The sequence below is a fragment of the Littorina saxatilis genome, linkage group LG12 (assembly GCF_037325665.1).
Source record: "Littorina saxatilis isolate snail1 linkage group LG12, US_GU_Lsax_2.0, whole genome shotgun sequence".
NCBI lineage: Eukaryota > Metazoa > Mollusca > Gastropoda > Littorinimorpha > Littorinidae > Littorina > Littorina saxatilis.
In genome coordinates, this window is record NC_090256.1 from 68,287,765 (window position 1) to 68,295,264 (window position 7,500).

The following is a 7,500-nucleotide window of genomic DNA, read 5'->3' on the forward strand; positions in this document are numbered from 1 at the left end:
GCTAAGAAGGATAGCACGCTTTTCTGTACCTCTCTTTGTTTTAACTTTCTGAGCGTGTTTTTAATCCAAACATATCATATCTATATGTTTTTGGAATCAGGAGCCGACAAGGAATAAGATGAAAGTGTTTTTAAATTGATTTGGACAATTTAATTTTGATAATAATTTTTATATATTTAATTTTCAGAGCTTGTTTTTAATCCGAATATAACATATTTATATGTTTTTGGAATCAGCAAATGATGGAGAATAAGATAAACGTAAATTTGGATCGTTTTATAAATTTTTATTTTTTTTTACAATTTTCCGATTTTTAATGACCAAAGTCATTAATTAATTTTTAAGCCACCAAGCTGAAATGCAATACCGAACCCCGGGCTTCGTCGAAGATTACTTGACCAAAATTTGAACCAATTTGGTTGAAAAATGAGGGCGTGACAGTGCCGCCTCAACTTTCACGAAAAGCCGGATATGACGTCATCAAAGACATTTATCAAAAAAATGAAAAAAACATTCGGGGATTTCATACCCAGGAACTCTCATGTCAAATTTCATAAAGATCGGTCCAGTAGTTTAGTCTGAATCGCTCTACACACACACACACACACACACAGACACACACACACACGCACATACACCACGACCCTCGTTTCGATTCCCCCTCGATGTTAAAATATTTAGTCAAAACTTGACTAAATATAATGAAGAGCGAGAAGTTAAAAGAAAGTAGAAAGGAAAAACCAACCAACAAAGAAAGAACCCCGCTTCCTTCCTTGTCAGTTTTCTTTCTGCCTTTTCTCCTGTCTTGTCACAGCAGCAATTGACCTTATTTCGAAATGTCTTTCGCTACCGCTGCCTCAGTCTAAAAATCCCTTAGAGAGGTTCAGCTGAAGGTCATCCACCGTAAAATGATTTTACAGAGTTGTTTCCTTCTCCTTTTTTCCGCCCAGGGAGTTCATTCTCGAGAAAGCTAGGGCAAGAGGGTTTTGCTTTTGTGTTGTTGTGTATTGATTGGTGTTGTTAGTGTTGTTGTTGTTTGTGTATTGCTTGGTGTTGTTGGTGTTGTTGTTGTGTATTGCTTGGTGTTGTTGGTGTTGTTGTTGTGTATTGTTTGGTGGTGTTAGTGTTGTTGTTGTGTATTGCTTGGTGTTGTTGGTGTTGTTGTTGTGTATTGCTTGGTGTTGTTGGTGTTGTTGGTGTTGTTGTTGTGTATTGCTTGGTGTTGTTGGTGTTGTTGTTGTGTATTGCTTGGTGTTGTTGTTGTGTATTGCTTGGTGTTGTTGTTGTGTATTGCTTGGTGTTGTTGTTGTGTATTGCTTGGTGTTGTTGGTGTTGTTGTTGTGTATTGCTTGGTGTTGTTGTTGTGTATTGTTGGTGTTGTTGTTGTGTATTGCTTGGTGTTGTTGGTGTTGTTGTTGTGTATTGCTTGGTGTTGTTGGTGTTGTTGTTGTGTATTGCTTGGTGTTGTTGGTGTTGTTGTTGTGTATTGCTTGGTGTTGTTTGTGTTATTGTTGTGTATTGCTTGGTGTTGTTGTTGTGTATTGCTTGGTGTTGTTGTTGTGTATTGCTTGGTGTTGTTGGTGTTGTTGTTGTGTATTGCTTGGTGTTGTTGGTGTTGTTGTTGTGTATTGCTTGGTGTTGTTGGTGTTGTTGTTGTGTATTGCTTGGTGTTGTTGTTGTGTATTGCTTGGTGTTGTTGTTGTGTATTGCTTGGTGTTGTTGGTGTTGTTGTTGTGTATTGCTTGGTGTTGTTGTTGTGTATTGCTTGGTGTTGTTGTTGTGTATTGCTTGGTGTTGTTGGTGTTGTTGTTGTGTATTGCTTGGTGTTGTTGTTGTGTATTGCTTGGTGTTGTTGTTGTGTATTGCTTGGTGTTGTTGGTGTTGTTGTTGTGTATTGCTTGGTGTTGTTGGTGTTGTTGTTGTGTATTGCTTGGTGTTGTTGTTGTGTATTGCTTGGTGTTGTTGTTGTGTATTGCTTGGTGTTGTTGTTGTGTATTGCTTGGTGTTGTTGTTGTGTATTGCTTGGTGTTGTTGGTGTTGTTGTTGTGTATTGCTTGGTGGTGTTGGTGTTGTTGTTGTGTATTGCTTGGTGTTGTTGGTGTTGTTGTTGTGTATTGCTTGGTGTTGTTGGTGTTGTTGTTGTGTATTGCTTGGTGTTGTTGGTGTTGTTGTTGTGTATTGCTTGGTGTTGTTAGTGTTGTTGTTGTGTATTGCTTGGTGTTGTTGGTGTTGTTGTTGTGTATTGCTTGGTGTTGTTGTTGTGTATTGCTTGGTGTTGTTGTTGTGTATTGCTTGGTGTTGTTGTTGTGTATTGCTTGGTGTTGTTGGTGTTGTTGTTGTGTATTGCTTGGTGTTGTTGGTGTTGTTGTTGTGTATTGCTTGGTGTTGTTAGTGTTGTTGTTGTGTATTGCTTGGTGTTGTTGGTGTTGTTGTTGTGTATTGCTTGGTGTTGTTAGTGTTGTTGTTGTGTATTGCTTGGTGTTGTTAGTGTTGTTGTTGTGTATTGCTTGGTGTTGTTGTTGTGTATTGCTTGGTGTTGTTGTTGTTAGTGTTGTTGTTGTGTATTGCTTGGTGTTGTTAGTGTTGTTGTTGTGTATTGCTTGCTGTTGTTGGTGTTGTTGTTGTGTATTGCTTCCTTCAGACTTGTTGTCTTCACTTTTAAGTTAATAAGTTTACGAACTTTGTTGTGACAAAAGGGGGAAAAACAAACAAGCTACGTGCAAATTGGAATTTGCATTCATCAAACGCCGATTGAGATTCCTACGTGGTGTGTGTGTGTGTGTGTGTGTGTGTGTGTGTGTGTTTGAGTGCGTGCGTATGTGCGTGCGTGCTTATGTGCGTGCGTCTCTGTGTGTGTATGTATGTCCCCTCCTTCACCCTATTTAAATTTGTTTTTATTAAAGTTTATAACTTAGGCTTTTTTTCTCCTTGCTGGTCTTAATGTTGTTTGTTTTTAGGGTGGTACGATCAGCTGCATTTTTCTGATTCTTTCATCAATCGAAAATATATTTTATCTTTAAACTGTTGCAGCACGATCAGCTTCATTTTGCTGATTCTGTCGTGAATTTAAATTAAGATTTATCCTAAAACTGTCGCCTTTCACAAGATTCATTCCTTCAGAGCAAGACCTGATGCAGGAATGCACAAAACATTGATTTCTCGGTGACATGTTGACAACATTTATGAACATTACTAAAAAGAGAACCAAACTAAACAAAAAAGTGTCTGTTGTTTTTGGCCGACCCCAGACGGTTTGCAAGAGCAGACCGTTCGTCATTCTCCTTATCAGACAGCAGATCTCAGATTGCGTTTTATCCCGTGTCTGAAGAAGTCAATCTTTGTCGATTTGGCTTAGGATACCAGTGGTTAAAGATTGCCTCTGATATTTGTCTGAAGTATTCTGGGAGGCGAGGCTGATGGGGTTAGAGGAATGGGGAAAGGGAAGCGAGACGGGGGTGGGGTGAGGGTGGTCATTGTTTGTTTGTCTGGACTTTGTAGATAACGGTCTGTCTCTACCTCAGTCTTTATCTTTGTCTGCATATCTCCTCTGCGCAGTTTCCAATAGGACGTCCCAAAATAGTTGTAGCGTGTGTCCTTGTGCCGGAACGGTGTCAACTTTCACATTTCTCATATTGATGAACGGCCGGTTGGCCATGGCAAAGACTTCCTGATAGAGTTGAGTTATGTAGCCATATGCCAGTGGTAAAGGGGGAGCACACACACGCACGCACGCTCGCACACACACGCACGCACGCTCGCGGCTCGCACACACGCACACGCACGTACGCACGCATGCACACTCACATACGCTCGCATGTACGCACGCATGCTCACGCACATACGCACGCACACACACATACACACACACACGCACGCACGCACGCACGCACGCACACACACAAACTCTCTCAGTCTCTCTCTCTCAGTCTCTCTCAGTCTCTCTCTCTCTCTCTCTCTCTCTCTCTCTCTCTCTCTCCCTCTCCCTCTCTCTCCGTCCCACACCCCAAACCGAACGTCCTCTCTTTCCTCCTCTCCCCCTCTCACAAACCCCACTCCTTTCATCCCCCTCCATTTCCCGCCGTTTGTTGTTTCCCATTCACAACATGTCAACCCGGCAGTTACTATGAATGACACGGGAGGAAAAAAGAACAAAGGTTGCGACACCAGTTAAGCGAGATCTAATCGTTACCATGACCAGGTTATATTTACGGCTGAGGCCATCACGCCGCTAAAACCAACGGCTGGCCGGCCCTGGGCAGGCATGGGTACAGATGTCCAGGGTCATGTCTGGACACAAATAAATCTTGATGACCTTTTTGTCTGTTAATCAAAGGTCTCTCCCTCCCACCCCCCCCCCCCCCCCCCCCCCCGCCCCCACTTGCACCCTACACCTGCCCGTTGTCCCACCTCTCTCACCCCTCATCACACGCAGGGTCATTGGTCTCTTGTCTCTCTCCCCCCCACCCCCCCCCCCCCCCACGCCGATTTCCTCCCTACACCTCCCCGTAACCCCCACCACTGTCCCCCTTCTTCACACCCAGGGACATTGGTCTCTGTCTCATCCAACACATCCAATTATGTATAGCTTGTGTTTTTTTGTCGTTTAAAGGATAACCACTGACGCCGACATCACACAGTCTGGCAGTCGTCGATCAGATTAAGCCTTACCTTCCTGCCCGCGTTCAAAGGTGTGATTTCACATGATGACAGGTAGCTTACTCCCCCATTCCACACAGCCGTTCTAGGTCCCGTTCCCCTAACGACCAAGGAACGGTGCGGGCACGGGAGGGATCGGGAGGGAACCGCAATGGAACGTAAATGATCGTTAACGGAACTAATTTGAACAGTAGGGTCGGTAGGGACGGTTGAGTTTGGGCTGCATGTTCAAAATGTTAGCCGTTCCCCTCCCGATCAGAATGAACGGTAATGGAACCTTAACCCATCGGTAACGGAACGCTTGGATCGTTAAAGGAACTTAAAACAACGGTAACGCAACGGTAGCGCTCTCACACACTGAGTTGTCATACCCACATTCCACACATCCGTTCTAGCTTCCGTTCCCAGCCGTCGCCACTATGGTCAGACGCTGCTCAAAGATGCCAAAAAAGGCCCGTTGCTTCTTCTTCTTCTTCTTCTTTTCGATCGCCGATCACACTTGGAGTCCAGATCTTGAGATATAATTAGTGGTCCTCTGCAGCGGAGCCACTGGCCCGTACAGCTTGTTGTGCAGGGACTCCGGCAATGGCCAGATTTCCTCCCTCAGCACCTGGTGGCTCCTGCAGTCTCGTAGGATGTGGGCCGTGTCCTGCTCTGCTTCTCCACAAGAACACATGGGGGAGGGCACAACATGCAGCTTCCCGTGGAGATGCTGGTTAAGTCTGTTGTGTCCCGTTCTCAGGCGGAAGATGACCACCTGCTGTGATCTGGATAGCAGGTGGTAGCTGTCCTGTGGCTGGGGCGTCCTGTGCAGAGACTTAATGATGGTCTTCATCTCTGTCAGGCTCACAGGGTCTTGCTCATCTTCTGCTCCCAGCTTTGCCATCCTGTCCGCCTCTTCGTTTCCTTGTACACCACAGTGGGAGGGGATCCATTGCAGTACTGTCCTCAGGCTCTTGATGTTGTGTAGAGCGTGTTCCAGCTGAGGCAGTTTGCTACTGGTCATTGCTTGGAGTTCTGACAGAGCGTCAGTCAGGAAGACCACCTGGTTGTCATGGTTGACTTTGTCGTTGATGGTGTATGCTGCATGGATCAGTGCTTGTACCTCAGCTCTGTAGTTTGTACAGTGGAGGCCTGTTAGGCCCGTTGCGCAGCGTTCCATTGTTGTGGCAGCCGTCCTTGGTCGGTACGGGAACGGGACCTAGAACGGTTGTGTGGAATGGGGGTATTAGCTCTTTCCTGAAAAATGATGCACAAAATGCTCTGAAAGGACTTTCTGCGCTCGAGACGATTTTAACAAATAAAATAAATCATTACTGTAATACCCCATTGCTGAGAAATTAGGGTTGCTTTCTCGTGGTGGAAAACTGGCGACAACAAGAGGCACGCTACCCAAGCGTGAGCATGTTTAGGTGTAATCAGCCACCTGTACAATGGCCACAGTACTTTGCTTGCCACTGCGATGCCACGGGGTTGGGACATGGATACAACCTCTGAGTTACCACATAAAGTTCACCCGGGTCCGTCCCCGCCTGGATTCGACCTAGGACCTCGAGGATCTTTAAGTCCAGAAAGCTACCAACATAGCTACTAGGCGAGACCGATTGGTTCTTGACTTTTTATTTCGTCATTTGAATAACGGATAATCATTTAGGATCGATTCAATGTTGTTATCTCTCCCTTTGGGGAAAAAAAACGGATTTAAGCAAAAAAGAAAAACTAGTCGTAGTCAAGTCATATCGCGCAGTTAGGAACAAAACATTTCAAGAAACGAAGGTTCGGACATTCTTCACTGGTCAAATCTCTGCATCTGGTAAAAACTCCTGTTCCTTTTTAGGAAATAGATAACATTTGGCCGAGAGAACGTCCCCCAATAAACCATTCAGACTCTCAGCATTGCAATGTGACTAGCACGGCTTGCAACTGTTGGTGAGCTTTTGCAGCACTAGAGATTCAAAAGGCGCCAATTTTAAATTTGCAATTGAAGTAAACTTTCTTGCAATTCTTAACCCTCGGCCACCCCTAGCTCTCCAGCACAACCCTGGCTAGTGATTGGTCCCTGGTTTGTTTGTCTGCAGTTTAGCAAGAAACGGTCACTCTCCCACAATCCATACTTGTACGACGGAGTTATTTTCGGAATTCGTCTATTCGCAACCACTAATATTATTCCAGCGTCGCGGACGACGCTGGTATCTGCGGTCGGGAAAGACTTTCCACGAATTTGCCACAGGGCGCCGTCATGTTTTCTGTGCTCGACTGCGAGCAGACCACAGGCACATTACACCCAACATTCTTGTAGGCATACACAGACGCAACATAGCATATACAGACAATAACACCCACAACACTTCAACTGCATATGAAAGGAATAAAAATAAATCCGCAAATCAGTCGCGCACAATACACCAGTTAGAAAAACAAGGAGTACCAAAGCGGCGTGCAGAAACTAAACTGACTCGGAGACTGAGAAGAAACATTTATCACACGATGTGGATAGCAAACATTAAAATAAAACAGATAAGTCAAGCAAAAAATAAACACAAATATCGAAAACACAATAAACAAAGGTAAAGAAAACAAAAAGAGATGCTTGCCGACAGTCAGTGTGTGTGTGCGTGGTTTGCCGTGTGCGTCAGCGGGGTGTGTGTGTGTGTGTGTGTGTGTGTGCGTGCGCGTGCATGCGTGCGTAGGCTACGTTCTTGCGTGTGTGCGTTCGAATGAGAAAGAAGAGAGAGAGAGGATTGAACAATGAGGTCACGTTCTCTGTCACATGAATACATATACACACACTGAAGGCTACTTCGGACACGAACACTTGCCAACAACTGTGGTTGGACATGCTTT